This window comes from Talpa occidentalis, unplaced genomic scaffold, assembly GCF_014898055.3.
Source record: "Talpa occidentalis isolate TD23 unplaced genomic scaffold, MPIMG_talOcc4v2.1 talOcc4.9, whole genome shotgun sequence".
Lineage (NCBI taxonomy): Eukaryota > Metazoa > Chordata > Mammalia > Eulipotyphla > Talpidae > Talpa > Talpa occidentalis.
The window spans coordinates 89,200,067-89,224,027 of NW_023605305.1; the positions used below are offsets into that span (position 1 = coordinate 89,200,067).

General features: G+C 35.2%; 1 protein-coding gene across 1 annotated transcript in view; it reads left to right on the forward strand.

The window, feature by feature from the left end:
* Positions 1-23,961, forward strand: part of TENM2 (teneurin transmembrane protein 2) — a 3,493,894-nt gene that overhangs the window by 331,935 nt on the left and 3,137,998 nt on the right. Inside the window, exons 4-7 of the mRNA XM_054691588.1 lie at positions 3,749-3,828; positions 8,152-8,293; positions 10,580-10,696; positions 12,479-12,581. The gene's annotated coding sequence lies outside the window, so the exon portion shown is untranslated. The remainder of the gene's footprint in view (positions 1-3,748; positions 3,829-8,151; positions 8,294-10,579; positions 10,697-12,478; positions 12,582-23,961) is intronic.

Sequence of the window (23,961 nt, forward strand, 5' to 3'; positions counted from 1 at the left end):
TCTGTTGCGCCATGTGGGCATCTCCCTGGCCGGCCGGGAATCGAACCCATGCTGCAGAGGCTGTGGACAACTTCACAGTGCTGTGCTCAACCCACTGCACCACCGGGGAGGCCCAGGAGGTGCATACTCTTAAAGAGATACTGCTATCTGCCACACAAAGACAACAGAACAGATTCTAGTGTTAAAGATCTTTTTAAAAAATTAGTGTGCATAACAGAAGAGAAGAAAGAATATTCCTAACAATGGTTTCCCCAATAAAACTCCCCAAATTACCTATCTTCTTAAGAGTAAGTGTTCAGTCAAACACAGTTTGCCCAAAGCAGGGCTGTGAGACACAAAAGCTTGTCTTAATCTTAATCTTAATCCTTCTGGAAAGCATCCACCAGGTAGGGGTTCTGAAGCAGGTCCCAAAGAGTTGGGAAGGAGATACCTCATCAAGGAATGGCTGCCACTTTCAGTTTGCCCATGTGTCTCTTACCCAAGTATCTCTTTCAAATATTAAATATGTCCACATATTTTCTTCCATGCATCACCTTCTTGGTTACCCCAGTATCCTGGATGCAGTCAAAGGTGGAAAAACAAGAGTCCCAGAGCCCACCTATTTTCTGTGTCATATAGCATTACCAGGCCACTTAGCTCTACTCCTTGTTCCCAGTAGCTTCCTGATCTGGCAGTCCTGTTCATGGTATTTTGTGGGTGGAGGGAAATATCACAGGTTGACTGTGCTGCAATGTTCTTCCTCTTAACAGAAAAACAAGTAGGAGTAATGAGACATTCTTTATAAAATTCAGTAAGACTGAGATTTTTATATGGAGCAAAATAAAAGTTCAGTGTAAGTAATGAATATTTACCAGGGCCCCCAAAGTTACCCCATCTCCTTTCCAATTGAGAATCTCTTACAGTGGAGTCTCCCTGGGGGGCTAGGGTTTAAGTCTCAGCATTATCACAACTATAGCGGTAAAGTTTCATCCCTGGCCAGGGAGCTAACCCACCTGGTGCAGCAGACCTCCCCTGTCTCACCCACTCTGGCCTTAGCACTGCATTTCAGTACATCTGCCTGTTCTGCTCCCCACACCTCTGGCCTACACCCCAGTTCTTTTATAGAAAAATTAAAAAAGAAAAAAAAAGAATCCCTTTACACAAAGGTAGTACAAAAATTGTAGTCCATTCTTTTGAATGAACTTCTTAAATCCTTTGATTTTTTTTATACCAACAGTTCATTCAACTCTTTAAAAATTATAATAGATTAGTGAGGCTTTTTCCCATATGTGTGACCTTTTTGGGGACAAGCAGATCAATTTGGCATCTTATTTTTTTTTTAAGTTTCCAAAGTATAGAATGAAAAAATTAAGTTTTTTTTCCCATTTTTTAATAATATAATCACAATCTTAGTTTCCTTGTGAAAAATAGAATACTATATATAGAATACTATATAGTATTTTTTTATAAGTTTTTTTTTACCTATTAACTTGTGATACCAATTCTGGAATTCTTCCTTTGTAATCACTACCCTACAAGCCCTACCCCAATATCAAGGTCCAATTTCTAGGCCGTTATAACATCTTATCCTCACAGCTGTTAAATTTCCAAAATTTAAACCCTTTATCCTTTCAACCTTCATATTTTCTCACATGCACTATTATTAACCTGAGTTGTCAACCTCCCCTACTTCACCAGTGCCTGCCCACCCACCTCATGTAACTCCCTCTGCCACCTCCACCCCTTATCACCACTGACCTTTAGAAATTTGAGCTCCCTTAATTGGTTAGTTTGTAGCTGGAGTCACTTCCCTGTTTTTCTTAATGCAAACTAAATGTTTATTTCCCTTGTCAATTGTAATTCCTCTCCAGCAATCCTATATTTCCTTCAATTTAAGTTACTATCTCTATGCTATTCACATTAATACTTTAAAGATTACTGATTTTCCCATCTTCTGCTTATCACCTTCCCCACTGTATTCTCTCTTCTATTTCACGCATTTGCTCAAATGCTCTTTGCAGGGTTGACTATCAACTATATAGACCTCCTATGTGTCTGATCCAATGGGCTAGTTCTTATTTATCTGGACACATCTGAATAATGCACATGGTTCCAGCAAGACCTATTTAAAAATATTTCCTTTCCTTAATCCTCCTACATGAGTGCTCACTAATTTAGTTATTGACCAAAGTGATCAGCCCTGATTATTTGGCCTGTTCCTTCAATGCTCGTGTATTCTCCATAGTTCAGTCCCTGGCAATTTATTTCTTTTGACCTTGTCTCCCTCTCTAATTTCTTGCACTGCTTTGGATTCAAGTATAACTGAAATGATGAAATTTCAAAAATATATAGCTAATTTAATGCCTTCAGCTTTAGAGATTGTGGTGGTGGTGGTTGGTGGTGGTGATGCTGATGCCGCCACAATTTGATTGATGCTCTTAAGCCAAATTCTACCAGAGGCACATCTGTAGTTAAATAAGTGGGATGTATTCCTCATTGCAAAGAGGGAAAACACAGAAGGAGGGTAGTTGAGGCACAAAAGAGGATTTTATAAAGGACTTTGTAGGATTTGGACTTGTCTGACTTGAGTAGGACTCAAGGATGTGGATTATAAGCTATTACAAGACAGATACAAATCTATGAGTGCCCTAGAGCATACAAATTAGAAGGACCGGATACTGGACTCAGGCTAAAGCTCTAGTTGTTGAAGATGAGCAGTCACTCATATTGGCCTGAAGAAGGGTACATTCGGTATTTTGGATTCATAGAGTGACTTTGTTTTTTTCCTATGCTTAGAAATGACTGACTGCAAAGTGGTGTTATTTCTATTTTTGTCTCCCTTCATCAGGGTCACAACATGAGTTTGTTGGGTTGTGGTGCATTCTGTAGGATTATTTATATTCAACAATTATACATTAATCCCTTAGCTGTGAGTGACAGTCCTGACTAAACCAAGGCATTTCTGTTTGCCAATTGTTGTATAAGGGAGACTGTTTCTGTCTTTCTCAACAATGATGGTAGTGATACCAATAATGAAAGACACATTTGGTGCTTACTTGTGCCAGGTACTGTATAAAATGTCTTATACATATTGAATCATTTCATCCTCACAATATCTTGAAATAGAAACAATGACATCTTACATTTTTCAGATGAGCAAATTAAGGCACTGGGAAAGGAAGAAACCTAAGAAAGTAACACTAATAACTTGTAGAGACTAGCAATGTCAACTGCTTCTTCCGCACCACTGAATAGATTCCCACATGCACTCATCTCAGGAGACATGACCTCTGGACCTGAAGTTTGAGCCTCAGACACAGCTCAACACAGTGCCTTATCTTGTGTCCACACTGTATCCCTTGCCTCCTCCTCCAGGAGACCTCTGCTGCCACTGTGGCTCGCTTAGTTTCTCTGTTTTAGCAACTTTGAAGGGCAGGAGAGTTCATTTATTTTGGAACAGATGTTTAACTAATATAATGGTGTTGAGAGCTAGGAAATCTCTCTTTCTTGCTTTACCTGTATGATTCTGAAATGTAATATTTCCCATAGGCTCTTAGAAGACTTACTGGCTATCAGTCAAGTGTGTTTGACTTAATTTTAAGTATTTATTCTCTTTAATGCACAACTCTGCATTTTCTCCTCACTTCTGCTTCCTTGATATTGTACTCCCTAATAAGCCAATGCATAAGTCTTAACCCTGGATTGTGTTTTTTGGAAAATCTGGGCAATCTTGTTCCAGACTATGAAAATTCCACCTGAATTGTTGCAGCTCCTCCTTGCTAATCATGGAGATTGAAAACCTTGACTTTATGAGAAGATAAAACTCTGTAGGAATGGATATTGCCACTGGTAAGTAGTGACCTTAAGCATTTATCTTTTTTACCTTGTCTTAACAATTGGGTATAACAGTACTTACTTAAAATAGCACTACCTCCTTACCAAGAATGATGACAAATTTCATGCTTGATGTGATTAATACACTGCTACATAATAATATATACATATTATTTTCACTATCATAATTAATTCCCCTCATGACTTGCTCCTCTTTTGTTCCCATGTTTGTTAATGTTATCACGATCTCTAACCCACTACAAAAATTAAACGAATTGTAAGAAAATCATTGACTCTTCCATCTGCTTCAACTCTTTCTCCTTCCTAAATTTTCACATCATAATTGCTCAATAAATCGGTGTTTATTTTCCCTTTCAAATTTCTCTCACATCTATTTTTTTTTATTTATGCTATTTTTATTTTGATAACCCTAGTTCAGGACTTCTTAGCCTGTCACCATAAATTTTAGTAGTAGTATACCAAATTAGCTTCCTTGCCTACTTATAAGTGCTTCTTTTAAAACACAGCTTTATTTTAACCCTAATACTACTACATTGAAATTGATTATTTCCCATGTCTCACAGGGTTTCTCAAGCACTATTGACAGTTTGGGATTGATAATTATTCATTATGTGTGTGGTGGGGTGGTGGGATATCATTTTCATTGTAGGCCCTTTAACAGCACCTCTGACTTCTGTACAGTAGATGGCAGTAGCACCTTCTCCTGAGTTGTGAGGAAGAAAATTGTCTCCAGACTTGCTAAATATCCGCTGAAGGGAAAATTGACCTTGGTTGAGACCACTGATATCATTGTAATTCCTTTTCTTACAGAGAATGTATTTTATTAACACCAGTCACCATGTTGGGAATATGATAATGTTCAGAAATTACTTTTGAATAAATGAGTGAATGCGCTGCTCCTCTAAAGTCTTCTTAAATATCAAGGTCCATCTTAACTTTGATTTGTGCTCCTATACTTCTCAACATATAATATGCATATTTGTTTCACCAATTACACTATATGATTCCCTTATATTCTGTTGTATGACATCTGATCTTTATTCCATTATATATCCCCAGAATGAAAGGAATGCAATAGAATCTCAATAAATTCTTATTCAGTAAATTTAATTAATAAGTTACATCTATAACTCTTTCTGCAAATATGTTCAGATCATGTGTTTTTCTCATTTTTAAAAGAAAAGTGAGAAGCAGTATATAATTATTATTATAAAATAATGTTATTTTATTATAGCATATGCCTATTTAATATAATTTTATATGTAATTTAATATAATTATTACATAAACTAATACGTATTATTGTTATATAATAACTATTGTATGCTGATAGCATGCAAGACTTTCCCTTTGTGGCACTTATGCCAATTGTAATTAACAGTTAATTGCACATTTAATTGTTTAATATCTGTCTCTAATTCATGTGAGAGTGAAGAGCAAAGAGAGTGAGAGTGAAGCCTCTTTTGTTTTGCCTCCCAAGTGGGTAACAGAGAAACTTGCACAGAGTACATATACAGCTAATTGCAAACCCTTGTCAAATGAATGAATGAATGAGTGAAACAAGTTCATGCTGCTGCTAAATGAAATGGAAAACTTATGTACTTGGAAAATTTGGCTCGATATATGTATCATAGTTTACTGATTGATAGGATGCAGCAGCTTTTCATCCTATATTATATTATACTATTTCAGAAAGTTTCATCTTTGTCAAATTAGTGAGAAAGTAATTTGCCCCTCTAAATCACTTCACAAAATAGAGATTTTGAGGCTGTCATAAGTTAATACAGATGTTTGATATCCTAGACTTGCAATCTCCTGTAGCTCAGCATGTTCATTTTTTTTCCAGGACTAATGAATTAGCCCACAATCTTAATTGACATATTGACCTTGAAAACTCCAGAAAATGATCTCATCTGCCAGCTTCATTATCTATGGCTTTATTAGCCAAGGAAATTTGACAATAAAACATGAAACAATCATAATTAATCTACATGGTGATGTTATAAATTATACTTTTATCAAATAAAAATAACCACTCAAATCCCTAACACAGGATTTCACAAGAATATTTTGGTCTCATATTCCAAATATAAAATAAATAGCTTTCTTCTGTTATTGTCTGAAACTGCTTATTAACCCATATAATTTTAATCTTAAAAATGAATGCTTTATAAGCATTTCAGCGAGCAGAATATTATTTTAAAACTCTGAATTTCTTATCTTTTGAGGAATTTCTCACATCAGAGGAAACCAGCATGCTATCTAAAGAATATTAAAACTAAAAGGAGAAAAAAATTCTCTGTTCATACACATTATTGCATGTTTTCTTTCTTTACCATTGGATTCCTGTGGCTCCCAATAGGGATCCCAATTTTGGAATATGCAGTAGACATCTGTATATTGAAGCTAAAGCTCAAAATTGTTCAAGAGAAGCTGAGATATGGCCTTTCATTTGACAAGAAATTGGAAGCAAAGAAATCATAGTAAACAGCCTACAATAAATGACCTTTAATGGAAGTATGCCATATATTTTTTTTTATTAACTGACTTAGAATCTTCTGATGGGAATATTATGCCAAAACAAATTTGAAACTGATCCTAACCACAAGCAGTCATATTAGGTGCCTGTTGACTCTTCTATATCATGCACAACTTAATGAAAAAGACAATCAATTCTCAAAAAAGTATATGTTCCAGATAGTAAAAATTATGAAAATAAAACAATCATTTCAATTTAAAAGCTATCAATATTCACGTGGGCATTTTATGTTATCTGAGAGCATCATTTTTTTAAGATTTATTTTCATTTATTTATGCTGGAGTGTAGGCCAGAAGTGTCGGGGGTGAGAGGATTCACCAGAGATAGAGCGGGGAGCAGAACAGGCAAATCTACTGAAATACACTGCTGAAGGGAGCAGCGGGAGAGACAGGAGAGGTCTACTGCGTCATGCGGGTAGCTCCCTGGTTGGGGATCGAACTTGTGCTGCAGTGGCTTGATAGTGTTGAGACTTAACCCCTTGTACCACCAGGCAGGCCCATGAGAGCATCTTTATTACACATGCCTCCACTCCTTTTTATCAATACCTTGTATCAGGTGCACAAGTATTTTCCAGAACATAAAATGAGTTACTGTTTGGTTTATTTCCATTTCCAATAAGTCAAATTTAATCTCCCAAATTACTGACCAGTTTGCTCTCTAGCTATCTTAACCTCACTCCCAGTTGTCCCATTGTTTCTGTTCTAATGGCTTTCCATGTTATGGAACTGCCCATAGTGCCCAAGCACACAGCGTTTCAGCTGGTGCTGTTCCCTCTGCCTAAACTGAAGCCCCCAGTCAGTTCCCCTGGAAAACTCCTCCATGCCTTTAACACCTCAAGTCTAGCCCGTGCCATTTCACTGGATCCTTCTCTGACTCTTGTGGTCGACTCAGATGCTCCTTCCTCTTTTGTTGACTTATGACCCCTCTTTCCCCTCTAGACCAGATTATCATAATGTTAGTGCCAAGAGCAATGGATACAGCAGGGACAGCTGCCTGAGTCCTGGTCAGACTACATTTAGAAAATGTCTTTAGGGCCTCCCTGGTGGCGCAAGGGGTTAAGACTCAACCTATGAAGCTCACCGTAGCCACTGCAGCAGGAGTTCAATCCCCGGCCAGGGAGCAACCCACATGGAGCAGTAGACCTCTCCTGTCTCGCCCACTGCTCCCCTCAACAGTGTATTTCAGTCAATTCGCCTGTTCTATTTCCCACTCTGTCTCTAGTGAAGCCTCTCACCCCCCCACAACTCTGGCCTGTATCCCAGTTCTTGTATGTAAAATAAATAAAAATTAAAAAAAAAAAAGTCTTTCATTCTTGGCTATTGCAGAGCCACATTGATCAGTGGAGCATGTTTAGAGTAGAAATTGATCTTAAAGCCATTCATTCATAGCTCCCATTGCTGTAATTCTAAGGTAGGAACAATAATAATAATAAGCTGGCATTGCTATACAACTGAAATACACTAATGCCTAAAATGCTATGTGAACTTGAAAAGTGATTTTTATAGAAGTGTTTCATGATTATTTACCAACTTTCTTAGCCTTCTATTTACTGCCCAACAACTGAAAGAACAGGTTTCTCTGCATATAAATATGTCTTCTGTTCATAAATAGTGAAATTAGTATTTCCTGTTTTATTTTATATTTCAATTTTTATTTTATCTCCTTGATTAGAATATCAACTGCTTAATGTCAGGAATGTGTGAAATTATTTTCCTATATCATTAATACTAGCACATTAATAATTATTACTACTAAGCACATTATACATTGTCTTTGAAGGAATAAGAAGAATAGTTGCAGAAATTGAGCTCCGCTAAGAACATTATTGTATTTCTTCAAATACCTAAATAACCTTCATGTGGAAGACCAGTGCCTTCATTCTGTGAGACTCAAAATGGTAGCATAAAGAAAAGAATAGATGGTAAATTTCTTATCAGTATTGGGAAGACAAAAATTTCAGAAGATATTATCCAAAATCCAAATAACCTGAATGATAGAAATATATAAAATATTTCATATGGATTATTAAAAATGAATATAATTAAAAGGCTCTATAGTAAAAATTAAAGGTTTTTTTTTTTTTTTTTGAAGATTTTATTTATTTATTTATACAAGCACTGGGTACAGTCAGAAGCACGGGAGGGTGAGAGAATTCACCAGAGCCAGAGCGGGAAACAGAACAGGAAGCCTGACGATACACTGCTGAGGGGAGCAGGGGGCGGCAGGAGAGGTCTGCGCGCCATGTGGGACCCTCACCCGGTGGCCGGGGATCCAACTGGCTCTGCAGAGGATGCGGGCAACTTCGCAACCCAGCGCACAACCACTGCACCACCGGGCAGGCCCAAAAATTAAAGTTTAATCTCATCTTTCTAGATCTATTTACAGTATCCTCCAAAGAAGTATTTTGAATGCTAGTGCACATTGGTACATTCTAAGACTATTTTAAACTGAAGGCATTCTCCCTGCTCCTTTGTCCTCTCTCCCTGCTGTCTGTCTGTCTGTCTGTCTCTTTCTCCTGCTCTCTAGCTCTTTCACCATTTCACTCTCGCCCCACCTGAAATAGATTGATAGACAGCCAGACAGATAGATAGACAGACAAATTCTAGCCTCTTAGCAGACATGGAATTATTGAGTTTACTTGTCGACATTGAACAGCATTAGCATTAGTAATCTTATACATGGATACTTTGAAATATAATGAGGACTGAGGACTTTTTCTAAAGGTTTATGTTAAAATAAAAATTATAGACTTTCTGTGGAGGAACAATGTGATCACCATTGTGACTTTCCAGAGGAAACTCTTCAATATATTCCCACACCAAGTGTGAAGCTAAGCTAATACATTTTCTAATACCTTTTCTTAATTGTGACAAAATAATTAAGAAATTTTTTTTTTTTATTTTTTTTTTATAGAGGCATGTTTTATTTATTTATTTATTTGTTTGTTTGTTTTGTTTATACATGCACTGGGTACAGTCAGAAGTGTGGGAGGGTGAGATAATTCACCAGAGCCAGAGAGGGGAGCAGAGCAGGCAGAAGGACCGAAGTACACTGCTGAGGGGAGCAGCGGGCGGCAGGAGAGGTCTGCGCACCATGTGGGACCCTCCTCCGGTGGCTGGGGAGCAGCCGGGGATCGAACCGGCGCCGCAGAGGCCGCGAGCAGCTTCGCAACCCAGCGCTCAACCGCTGCGCCACCGGGGAGGCCCCTTAAGAAATTTTTGATCGGTATTTATTTACATGAAGCAATGCTTCTCAACCATAGCTTTATATTATAATTATCTGAAGAGATTTTTAAAAATACAAATGCTCAGTTTCCAGCCCTGATGAATTACAGTCTTTAAAAGTTCTTGGGTTATTGTAGTACATATTTAGTATTGAAAATTACTGACACAAAGCTCAAGTATTACCTTTTTATCAATAAATTTGAAAATAAAAAAAAAGAGAATGGTAGCAACAAAGATTAGAAGTTTGAGAAACTGATTTTCTTCTCTTTTAGCATAATATATAGGGTATGACAATGATTAAAGGAGCAGAAACCAACAAGAGATAACTAGTTAATGGCAATACAGGACTTTGGTAAATGCTGGTGGTCATTTTCTCAGAGCAGATACTCCTCTTTCCCCCTTTTCTCTATGTTTGTGCCTCACACAGAGGCAAAAAGGGCCCATATCTGCCTGCTCACTCTCTCATTGTTATTCATTGGTCCAAGGAAGCTGAGATGGGCATCTCAGTTTATTTAATCAGTGGTTCTCTACAAGAAGGTTAGGAATCATCTCTCTGTATCAGAACTGATATGTAGCAACGTCCATCAGAAGAGATTAGTGAGCTTCTGTCAGGGTAGACGCCGCGGGGTAGAATGAAACCTGAAGCTAGGTTAAGTAATTGGGTTCTTGTTCAATAAAAGTGCTTGTTTGTGCTGTGTAATGAAAGATCTTTGGTGCAACGGATGTCTGAATCCAAATACCCTTCGGATTTTCTGATGGATAAAGAGATAAGGGTGAAAGGGATTTAATTTAGAACTATTGAAAAACTTTAAAGAGATTAGAAAAATTGGTGAAAGCACTTTCTTTTTAAAATCATGATTCCTTGTTATTTATCAAGACCAGTTATTTTTTTTAATTGACAATAAAACTTTTATCTTGGTGGGGTTGCCTTTTTTTTTTTTTTTCCTCCTGTTTGCCATCATTAACTGAGCTTTCACATTTAGGTTAGGAGGAAGATAATAGAGAATTGAAGAAGCCATGGCACTTTTGGCTCTCAAAGCCCTAACACTTTTGGTTCTCACTGGCATTGTTGAATAGACAAACCACACATCTTCCTACAGGTGATAGATGTTTCTATAAAGTTAATACTCTCTGAAATGTCTGCACTTCAGCTTAATATCCACAGCCCTCAGTCCAACTAAGAAGCATCTGAAGTTCAGTTACAAAAAAAAATCACAGTTTAAACCAGTGTTTTAAAGAACATACTTAAAAAAACATGTAATTCAGAAAATTCATGTGAGTGGTCAGAGTAGTATGGATGTGGAAGGTGGGTGGAATTGGGTCAAATACGTTATTCTCAGCAATAAAATCTTTCATGGCTTTGGCTATTTATAGCATTGTCTTGTCCCAGCTAATTTTAATAAGTGATCATATGAATCTATTTATTTTCTTTGGGGTTAAAAACCCTATTGTGAAATAAGAAACAGACAAGGTCTTTTCAGTTTCTCTTATGTTATCTAAAACCTGTGAAATAAAAGGCTTTCTTTGGGAAAATAAATGACCTGGGTTCACAACTGGAAGGTGGCAAAAAATCTTCAGAGGGGGCAAACATTTCTTGACTGAATGAGATCTGCATTTAAACTCCCTGCACCACACAGAACATTCAGAATATTTTGATTTCTGGTGAAAATTATCTCTTGCCACAGACTCTTCATTTCATATCTATATGATAAATTCTCTAAACTCCCCTTCATGGTGATCGACTTATTCACACTTCATCTACACATGTTTTTTCCTCAGGCTTTCCTCTCCTCTCCTCCATTTATTTATAACAGACTAAGACCATTTTGTGAGTCAGAGTGCTAACAAATAGATGCTTGTTGAAATTAACTTCTCCCTGGGGTTGCCTAGCAAGCCACATGAAACAGCAGAGGCAACAAGTAAGAGCACTGGGTTAAAGGAAAAGTTCAACATAAAATTTGTGTGTTAGTGTTGGCAGCTCCCAAGCATTTGAAAGATACATTTTCTTTCAGCAGAGGGTCAAAGGCACACCAGATGATGCATAGCTGCACCAAAGATGGGAGTGTCTCCTGATGAAAACCATCGCTCTCTGCCTCTCGGTGTCATGTGAGGGGCTAAGTTAGCCATACCTTTAAACAAGTGTTTTCTGGAGAGTCACCCTCCTTTTTTTTAAAAATTCAGAATTCGGGCTGTCCCATTTATCTCTAAATGAGGAAGGAGACCTTCTCCATTTTCCCTGACTAACTCTTGACTTCATTTTGGAGCTGACAAGTTTAAACAAGATGAGAATCAGATTGCCTCTGCCTATCTCATTCTTTCAGCTCCAGCCGACAACGTAATTAACGCGGCTATAGGAGAAAGAAAAAGCCTTCCTGATGAATCCTTTTTTTTTTTTTCTTATTCAGGAACCATTCTTGAGAGGATAGGTGGTTATTTTGACATATTACTAGGGAAGGTGTCACATACAATGCCCTTGATGTGCATGTTAATTTTTAGTAAAGCCCAAATCACTTTTGTCTTTTTACCCTTTATTTGGTACATGGAAGTTGATAATTACCATACTGTATGAAAGCTACTCAAAAAAGGAAAAAAAAATATGTATACAAACTTATGGACATAGTTTCTTTAACTGGTCTGCCCTATAACATATGCTTTTCTGTAGCATGCTTGTCCTTTAATTGTGTTCCTTTGGGGGAAATTGGCTGCAGCACAGTACTACCTTTGGTCTTTATCACTAGCTCCTCTCAGTTTGGGGTTTCATTTCCTTTTATCAACATAGTGTTTCAATATCATTCCTACAAATGCCAGTAGATGCCCCAACTTCTCTTGCTGGTAACATTTTTACCTCACAAACCTTTATTTTCTCTTTCTTACCAAATCAGTTGAGTTTCTTGCCTGGACCCTCAAGGTTGCCCATGACAAATCTCAACACATATGATACCGATGCTTCAGTCTCTGGTTTCCACTTACATAATGTACAAGAAAGTAAGTATTCAAGTGTGACTATGACATTCACTCAATGTGGATTGCTTTTTGCCACCCATATAGATTTATTGTAGTTTTAGTCATTAATCATGGCCCAGTTTAAATGCCATTTTGTCGATAGATCCCTTTTTCTGTCTCACTTATACTCTTCCCTTTATGTCCTACACATAATTACTTCCATACTGGGGACACCATTTTAGTTAATTTCTGGTTTTTTTCCCCAGTATTTGTGTACCATTGGAAATGCACATTATCTTGTGATTTATTTATTCACATGCATATCTGTCTGTGTTATGAGAATTACTTTAATAGAAATAGTGTTTCACTTTTTACCTAATGTTCTCACTACTTAAATAACTTTGTAGATATAGTAAATGGTTTACATCATTATTATAGAGAAAACATAGTTTTTTTCATACTTTTTTTAAAAAGGGCTTGAGTAGATTATTATGTAAAAACTACTGAGATGACATTAGATATCTTCTATGTATAAACATAAATTCTGTCAAGAAGACAAACCAACATCTAATTTTAAAGCTGAAAATTTTCTTTTTTCCTGCCGGTAATAATGGGAAACACTTTAACCTCCCATTTTTTAGTCAAAAGTGGAACAGTGTTATTTATCATGCATTGATTTGTTGTCTGGGAATCTACAAAGGTGGTTCGGTTATTTAGGGTCAGTGTTAAGATGTTATATATATTCAGGGTTGTAGATGAGGATCATTAGAGTAAACCCCTTGGGAACTCTTAGATATGAAGAAAATGGTATCTAGTGTGCAAGTAAATATGGGTGTAAAAGAAGGATTATTTAGAAGGATATGTGTAAGATGGCTTTTAAGAAAAACTCTTGTAGTTCAATTGATGTCATACCATTTTCTGTAGAATCAAACTTGAAAATTCTTATTTAGTGAGCATCATTGTATTTTGAAATGGTTTCTGTTTACAGTAATATTTGACCTAGTGGTTCCTAAGTGTGCTAGAACTTTCTATATTTAAGAATTTGTAAGTTGGAAAAACAGGAATATGACAGGCTTGTAGTCTACTCTTTTTAGCTTTAGTTTCTATGAAATGTATTGAATGTTTATTATGAGCTTATTATGAATAATAATTTTCTCCTGTTATAACTAAATGAATATTCAATTTGTTTACTGAGAGTGTAGAGTAAAAATAAGTAACAAAATTGTGTGCATGTATTCTGTATACAGTCAAAACAACAAACTCCACTTGCATGGAATGAGGCTGTTCTATATTCTTTATCAAATTGCTACAAATTAATCTATTTAATGTTTTCTAATATTTAAGCAAAAGCTAAATTGCTGTTATTTTTTTATTATAGAATTCTCTTAATAAATTTGATTGTATTACAAATTCAAATAAAAATAATTAATGTTACTAATAAGTAATTTATTGAGTTAGTGAAAATAAAGCACTTAGCAAACTGTATTCCATGAAATAAACACACAGTGAATGTTTCTAATTGCAATTAATATTATTTGTTTTCATTACTGAATGGTATAGTGTAAAATTTATTAAACAGATCCCTAGGTAATGGGCATTTCCTAAAACTCAACTTGAATTTTAATTCATTTTTTCAATTAGCTTTCTTATTCAAATTATTTGATACAAATATAATGTTCTGTGTTTTCCATGATTTTAAAATAAAACACAACACACTATACGTAAACAAAATACTAAAATCAGATTTCTTTAATGATTCAGTTGTCACGTTAGTATCTCATTACTCCATTTTGACCCTTGCTTTCCAATCTGTTATTGGTATATGCAATCAATAATGATGTGTTCTTACCGTAAGTGATAATATAAAGGTCTTATTTTCAAGGAACATACAGTCCAGTGTGAGTAAGATATTAAATTAATAACCAGTAAGAATTTATTCTTATAACATCTCCCTTCTTAATCAGTTCACTAGATTATTACATAATTTTGAACTTTAGAGTTTCTTGTGCTAGTTTCCCAAGTCTGATCACTACTGGATAAACAGGTAAAATTGAATCCTTTAGCCTATACTTTGGAGACTCAACCATATTAAACCACATCCTTCTTGAAATGTAACTTCACAGTAACCAACTAACTCATACTCTTCCTGATATTTGTTGATATTTAGTTCCATTCTTGTTCCCTCTCTGCTGTAACCACAGGGCTGAAAGCCAACAAATTCTGTTTTTTCACATCCCAACAGTACTGATTCTCCACCAATGACAATTACTTAAAAAAGATTTGGAAGACTACTTGCTCTTACAGTAAAAGGCATATATGTAGGTTTTAGCAGGTATAAATAAATATTGCATTAACCTATGACTTTTCCCCAGTAACCACCTGCTTGTTATTAGAAATGGCTGTGACCATAAGGGATTGGTTTCTGTAAAATTATTGAAGACCTTCCCTGAAAATTCCTCCAGTGTATTCAGTGTTTTTGCAAGCACTTAATATAAAATATTATAGCACCTATATTAAATCATTTGCTCTTTGAAGTACATAGAACAGCTTTGTTTTCCTAATTGACCACTGCCTTACTACATTTATACTTAGATATTTAACAACAAAATAGTTAAATTTTGCTGTGCTTGATCTGGTTGATTAAAGGTATGCCCCTATTGATGACTCCTATGTGTACTCCTTAAAGTTGGAAAATTGCAAATACTTAGAAATCCTTTTGACATCCTCAAATTTGATCATTTACTTACGTGGATGAAATGTTTTGGTCCTTATTAATATCCTGTTTTCTGTAGATTTTTTTTCTATATATCACTCACTTCAATTACCGTATTTCCCTAACTTTAGAACTGCTTTTGGAGCTGCTTTTGAAATATTTTTCTTTGGTTATCAGAACTCTAAAACATCATTTCTAATTATTAGAGTGATTATCATTATCTGCATGTAAATTATTTACACACCTCTGTATAAAAGATAATCAATATTTTTCATGCATCAAAATCAGAATCATTATTGTTATTTTGCATTGTTGTCTCTAAATCATGTAATTTATTTATTAAAAATCCAGTATAGCTAATTCTTTCTTTTTTACTCTCATTGTCATGATGCTAACCACTTGACAGGTTTTGCTAAGTAGGTGCAAATTGCAATGCTAATAACTTAAATGGTGCTGAAATACATGAATCTCAGATAATGTGGGCTGTTGGTGCATATGCCAATAAAGATGTTAGAGATTATCAGAGAGATACAGTAAAGAAGAAAAGAGTAGGTGGTTGAAATATTTATCAAAAATGTGTTGGCATTCCTTAAGTAATTTGACATGTTCAGTAATACCTTTATGAATCAATGAACCCTGTGAAGGCTTTACACTGTTCTGCTGCTCTCTATATCTCTATTTGTATTATGGAATACAGTGTATTACTGATGTCTAACAAATTCTTATTTATGGGTGAATATGCCCTTGTAGGATGCCAGGCTAATCTTAATGATATATGAAGAAAAAATAAGAAACTAAGGGTATTTGGTGTGAAATGGTGAGGTAAATAGCATGATGATTTTAAAATATTTAAAATATTTAAATATTTAAAAATATTTTTATATAGGAGTGTTATTGAACTTGTGTTGTATCTGGGGCAATAGGTGGAAGTAGAGAATTAAGAAGGATGAGATTGAGTAGCAGTATTGTCACTCTTGGAAATGCAGAGACTGTTTTATTTAGTTTTTAATAACTACATGAAGATGACATCATATTTACATGTTAAGCTGTATTAATGAAAATGACATAGCTTCCATTGCAAACACACACTACTATAGTATACTTATAGTTAAGTATATAAGTATATTGACACTTAAGTAAAGTTTAAGAATAGGCCTTTAATTTTCAGGCTGCCTTTGCATAGTAATCTACAGATCTGGCACCTTCCTATTCTAACATTTCTCTCTTCTACAGTGTCAGGGTCCTTGATGTTCAGCCAATTATGGGACTAAACAAACAAGATTGTGTTTTTGTCCCTAAAAGGAGTGCACATCATTCTCACTCATGTTGATTTGAAATCAGTCTCTTTATTTCAGAGAACTTGAGAAATGCAATTAGACTATGTGCACCAGAGAAGAAGAGAGTTCAGGATGCAATTATTCATTCTCTGCCAACATGTAATTGCTCAAGATTTGGGATTTAAGTAGAGTCTGAACTCATACAAGAATCACCAAATTCTTTGTGCTGTAGTGTGGCAGTGTTGTTCAAATATAACAAATTGGTTGTATTTGAACAGTCTGGGTAGCCCCTTGTCAGACGTATGAATAGAGGCACAACTTACCCACATGAAAACGATCTCCCCTGACTTTACTCTTTGTGTCAATGAAAGCTAGTGGTGATTTCTATATTAGGTAGACTCCTAGACGAGATAACCTCTAAGTTCCATATTGGTTCAAGATTAAATTCCCAGTTTTGGATTGACTTTTCTTCATAGGCAATGAAGAAACCACTAATATGTATTTATTTATTTAGGATTTTTTGTTTTAGTTTTTATTCAATTTTAAAATTAATCTGTCATTTGCTTAGATATCTGTATAACTTTAGGAGTATATTCCTGCAACTCCATGTGTGCATACGCTTTACTTACCGTCCAACAATACTCCTGCATGAGTGACCCATACCCTTCATTCCCATATCCTTTTCCCTTCCCCCCATTCTCTCTGGTAAAGTGTATTTTTCACAGAGTCTAAGGATTATATTTTCTGTACTTGGCCAGTTTGTGGTTTTTGCTAATTTATATTCCATAAATAAGTGAATCTATCCAGTATCTAGCTATCATTTTTTTTTTTTTTTTTTTTTTTTTTTACTTATTTCACATAGCAAGTCATCTCAGGATCCATCCATTTTGTCACAAAAGGCACTGTTTCATCTTTTTAAATAGTTAAGTAGTACTCCATTTATTATACATCTCAAATTTCTGTACCCAGTCATCTGTCAATGGACACATAGGTAGATTGCCATGACTTCACTATTGTGAGTAATGCTGCTATGAATAAAGGAGTGCAAAAATCTTACCATATTAGCTTTATCATATTATTTGGGTAAATATTTAGTTTTGGTATTGCTGGACCTTATGGTATTATCATTTTTATTTTGTAAAAAAATCCCTATACATTTTTCTATAGAGGTTTCACCAAATTGCCATTTCCAGCAACAGCGGATGAGTTCTTTTTTCTTACATTCTCACCAACATTTGTTGTTCTCATTATTTTTGCTGGTGGCCATTCTCACTAGGGTGAAGATATATTTCATCATGGTTTTTATTTGTATTTACTTTATAATAAGTGATATTTGACATTTTTTATGTGCCTATAGGTCCTTGGAATGTCTTTGTTAGAGGCATATTATTTAGATCTTTTCCCATTTTTTGATTGGGTTGTTTGTGTTTTTGTTGTTAAGTTGTGTGAGCACTTTATATATTTTTAAAATTAATCTCTTGTCAGATGTGTGATGGGCATATATCTTTTCCTAATATACAGGTGTTCTTTGCTTTTGTGATGGTTTTTTTTTTGAGCTACAAAAGGTTTTTATTTTGATGTAGTCCCACACATTTATTTTTGCTTTTGTTTTTCTTGTTAGTGACTAATTCCCAAATACAACTCAGCAGTAGATGTCTTGTAGTGTATCAACTGTGTTTTCTTTTAAGACTTTTTGGTTTCAGGTCCTTTTATCCAAGTCATTAATCCATTTTGAATTAATTTTTTAATTTTTTTATATTTTTAAAGATTTATACATCCATGCATGCAAGAACTGGGGTACAGGCTAGAGGCACAGGGGGTGAGAGTATTCACTAAAGACAGAGTGGGGAACAGAACAAGCAGACTAACTGAAATACACTGCTGAGGGGAGCAGCAGGCGAGTTAGAAGAGGTCTGCTGTGCCATGTGGGTAGCTCCCTGGCCAGCTGGGTCATCGAACTCATGCTGCAGTGGCTGCAGATATCTTCATAGGTTGCGTCTCAACCCCTTGCTCCACCAGGGAGGCCCTGAATTAATTTTTATATAAGCATCTATTTTCATTTTCTTGCATGAAACTATCCATATTTCCCAATACCCTTTGTTAAAATGTCTCTCCTTCATTGTCGGGTAATAGCTCCTTTGTCAAAAGATAACTCTGCATATTTGTGTAGGTTTGTTTCTGTTCTTTCATATTTGTGTGGGTATTTCTATTCAATTCCATTGTACTATATTTTATTGTGTTTGTTCTAATACCACACTGTTTTAATTATTGTTGCTATGTGATGTATTTTAAAGCCAGGGCATACCATACGTCCATTTTTATTCTTTTTTTTTTAGAAGTATTCATTTATTTATTTTTATTTATTTATTTTTTATAATAAATTTTATTTTTATATTCCCCATACAATTTCAACCCCCCATTTTGACCCCAATCCCTCCCCTCCCTCCACCCACCCCCCAAAAGTGTCTCTGGTTCATAGATTTTTGTTGATTTTGATTTTCACTTTCTTATAGTTATTCATTTTCCTGGTCCCTTATTTAAGTTTTCTAGATTCCTGCTATGAGTGAGACCATCTGGTATTTTTCTTTTTCTTTCTGGCTTATTTCGCTGAGCATGATCCCTTCCAGCGCCATCCATGTTGCTGCAAATTGCATGTGTTTATCTTTTTTGAATGCTGAGTAATATTCCATGGTATATATGTACCACATCTTCATGATCCAGTCATCTATTTTTATTCTTTTCTCTCAGGATTGGTTTGGCTTTTGGTTCCTTTGACATTCGATGTAAATTTTATAGTTGCTTGTTCTATGTCCTTGAAAAAAATCATTGGGATTTTAACAGTTTCTGCATTGAACCTATAAGTTGCCTTAGGTAATACAGCCATTTCAAAGATGTTCATTCTTACAATCCATTTCTCTTCATCTTATTTTATTTCCTTCAGTAGTCTTACAGTTCTTTATGTATAGGTTTTTTACCTCCTTTGTTAACTGTACTCTAGATATTTCTTTTCTTTCCTTTTTTTTTTTTTTGGATGCAAATGTAAATGGCAATTTAAAAAATTCTTTCTTTTAATTCATTTTTTGGTGTATGACATGATACTGATTTTTTGGTCATATTGGATGACTTTCAACATATTGCTAAATTCTATTTGCTAAGATTTTGTTAAGGACTTTTGTATCTGTGTTCATTAGAAAAATCAGACTATAGTTTTCTTCTTTCACATTGTCCTTGATTGATTATCCCAATTTGGCTTCATAAAATGTGTTTAGTGTTTTGAAGAGGTTTTTTTTTTTTTTTTTTTTTTTACGAGAATTGAGGCCAGATGTGTGGGAGGGTGAGAGTATTCACCAGAGACAGACAGGGGAACAGAACAGGCAGGCTGACCAAAACACACTGCTGAGGGGACTAGTGGGCGAGACAGGAGAGGTCTGCCACAACATGTGGATATCCTCAACCACCTGTGCCACCAGGGAAGCCCATGTTTTGAAGAGTTTGAGTAAATTTGATCCTCGTTGAAGGTTTGGTACAATTCACTAGAGAATCCATCTGATCTTGGGTTCTGTTCTTAGGGTGAATTTTGACTGCTCTCATTTTGGGCATGTGTGATTGGCCTATTTAAAGTGCGTAGATTTTCTTGGTTCAGACTTGGAAGGGTGGATCATCTAAAAAATTGTCTATTTCGTCTAGATTTTCCAGTTTTTTTTGCACAGTCATTGCTAGTATGTTTTTATGATTCCTTGTATTTCTGCAGCATCTGTTATAATTTTGCTTTCTTTCATTTCTGATTCTTATTTGCTTTTCCCCTTGTCTTCTTTGTGAAATTTGTGTTAGTGAAAATTAAGTTTGCCAAATTTATTTATTCTTTTGAATTGTCATACTTCGTTTCACTGATATTTTGAATTGTCATTTTGTTCTGTATCTCATTTATTTCTACTTTCATTTTTATTGTTTCCTTCCACTGGTTTTTTGGTTTGTTCATGTTTTTTTAGTTCCATCCTTTGTAACGTTACATTGTTTATTTGAGTTTTTATTGCTTTTTGATAGTAGTCCTGTATTGCTACATACTTCCCTCATAATACCACATTAGGGCATCCCATGGAATCTGGTATCTTTTTTCTTCACTTTCTTTAGTCTCCAGAAACTTTATAATTTCTCCTTTGATTTCTTCATGAACTTAGGATTTGTTCAAAAACATTTTGTTTAATATCCACATGTTTTGGTTCGTTCCAGGATTCTTTTTGTGTATTTTTCTAGCTTTATTCAATTGTGATAAGAGAAGATAGTTGATAATTTTTCACCTGCATATATTTTTTGAGACATAGTCTGTGTACCAGCATATGACCTATACTTGAGAATGCTCCAAGTGCACTTAATGAGTTTGTATTCAGTTCCTTTGCAATGGAAGCCTTTGTAAATGCCCAAAAGTTCATCTGGTCTAATACTTCATTAATGCCTTTGTTTCTGTGTTAACTTTCTGTCTGGATGAACTATTCCTTAGTGTAAGTGGTGTGTTGAGGTCACTCACATTATTAATGTTAGTTTTTTATTTTATTTTTTATTTTTTTTTTTATAGAGGCATGTTTTTATTTATTAATTATATTTGTTTGTTTGTTTTTGTTTATACATGCACTGGGTACAGTCAGAAGCGCGGGAGGGTGAGAGAATTCACCAGAGCCAGAGTGGGGAGCAGAGCAGACAGAAGGACTGAAGTACACTGCTGAGGGGAGCAGCGGGTGGCAGGAGAGGTCTGCGCACCATGTGGGATCCTCCTCCGGTGGCCGGGGAGCAGCCGGGGATCGAACCGGCGCCGCAGAGGCCGCGGGCAGCTTCGCAACCCAGCGCTCAACCGCTGCGCCACCGGGGAGGCCCTATTAATGTTAGTTTTTTAAATGTAATGTTTTAGGCCTGTTAATGTTTTATATAATTGGGTGCCCCTCTGTTTGGTGTATAAACCTTTTAGTGTTTTTAATCAAGAGAATGAGTGAATGAAATAATGTTTTAGGAATATTGTTCTCAAATCAATAAAACAGAGTGCCTGAGATCAAGTAGTCTTAGTTTGTAGAGAGGTACAATGTTAAATTAATTTAATTGCAAGAGAATTAGTCTCAATTATTTCACTTTATTTAATATGCATTAACAAATAATCTTAATAACTTAAGACTAGTCCAAATTGCTCCTGTGTGTGGTCTATAAACACCACTTTAATTCCACTTAGGTATCTAATTATAAATGGTTGCATCAAAATATGTGTTATTCTGAGAATAAAATATCATGATAGAGGGAAGGTATTTGAAAGTATTATGATTATTATAATTAAGAAGTAGAAAAAATGAAGTGCTAAACAGATGATTATTTCTCTTAATTCTTAGAGCTTCCAAACAAAAGTGAATAAGCTTTTATTGTTGCTGATTAATATACTGGATTCAACATATATTCATTTTTTTTTTCCAATTAAGTTTCTTTTAATAGTAATTAGTGCTATATTTTCTATTTCCGTAAGAGTGTTGGTCTATTTCCATAGAGTTTTTGGCCTTATAAACTTTCTATGAATGTTGTTTTTGATAGATTTTCTTATTTAATCCTCTATATAGAAGAAATTTTATACATATATCGTGAATCTATGTAATAATAGTTTTTCATACATAGTTTTTGTCTTCAAATACTATGTGTAATATACCAGTGTTGCCTTTCTGAAGTTATAAATCATAATTCCAATTATTTTATAATGCAATATGTGGCATCTAAAATGGAATTGTACATTCAAGCAGTACACAGAAAATACTTGCTAAATGGTTAAGAATATAAAAAATGTTTAATCATTTGAAAACATTATTAAACTTTATTGATGCAACATGGGACAACTTTCATGTTCATGTTGAGTAGGCAACTCATTTTTATCTATGTGATAAAGAATATTTTCCTTTTTTTAAAGATTTATTTTTATTTATGCAAGAGCTGGGGTACAGGCCAGAGGAGTGGGAAGGTGAGAGGATTCACCAGAGACAGAGCAGGGAGCAGAAAGGCAGACGGACCGAAAGCACTGCTGAGGGGAGCAGTGGGTGAGGCAGGAAAGGTCTGCCTCACAATATGGGATTCTCCCTGGCCGGCCAGGAATTGAACCGGTGCTGCGGAGGCTGCGCTGTGCTCAACCTGCTGCACCACCAGGGAGGCCAAGAATATTTTCTTAATGTAATATTTTTTTTTAATTTTTTCTGGGAATTTATTTATATATTATTTGTAGATATATCTATATATAGATAGATATATTTTACATCATTGTTCATTTTTGTGCAATGTGTACTTTTTCCTCTCAGGTGTAGTCCCCGTAAAATTCCTTTTTTGTAATGTAGATGCGGAGAACAAACAGCAGAATCTTGTTCAGTGAAGAACTCTACTTTTTAAGAAAAAACAATCATATATTAAAACCATTATATCATTTAGAATAAAAGAGGTAAATAATTAGATAAACTAGGAAAAGTTAAATTTCTTTTTATCACACTATTCTTTAGTAAGTTGTGATTCTTATCACATGAACTGCAGTATCACAGAAGATAATATTATAGCAAAATAGCAGTATTTGTCTCTGTGTCATTCCTCTTCCCAAACTATGTTATCCTCTCTCTTATTGATTAGTGTCATTGTGACCCTATTTGTAGAGAATTAAGGTACTTTTAATTCACTATTCTAAGTCATTCTTAGTTCTATACAGAAAAATTGACTTGTTGTGACCTATATCCTGTACTTGTGGTAACTGTATCCCAATTTAAATCCACTTTTGCTTAGAACTTACAAGTATCTAGACCTCTAAACCTTGTCTTCAATCTTGTCTCTACATTAAATGATGGAAGATGCTGTTACCAGCTTATAGACTTTCCTGGTATTATTTATTTGCAATTGTGCCTTCTGGAATCTCCAAATGTTGCTTTCTTCAAAATAGTCCATGATTTTCCATGTTCCACATGCCTGTTGGATTGGGTTATTCTTTCCCTCTGTAACATAATTCCTTTGTGAAGTGTATGCCAAGAAGGCAATATGAAAGATATAATGAAAGAAAACATTTCTTAGCAGATGCATGTCTGAAATTTTAGCATCATCCAGGCAGCCAAACCGAGAGAAGATTGAAGTGAAGACTAAGATAGTAAAATAGTTGTGCAGAATGCTGTTCATGCACATTCAAACAACTTAGTCATTGAGTTAAATATAAATAAGTGTTGAGTTTAAATCACCATATTAAGCATAAAAATGAATACAAATCCTTTTAAGATATAATTAACATCTAAAGTGAAAAGCCAGAAGTTATTCCTTTTTAAAAAAAAGATTTATTTATTTATGCATATAAGAGCTGGGGCACAGGCCAGAGATGTGGGGGGTGAGAGGATCCACCAGAGACAGAGCGGGGAACAGAACAGGCAGACTGACCGAAACACATTGC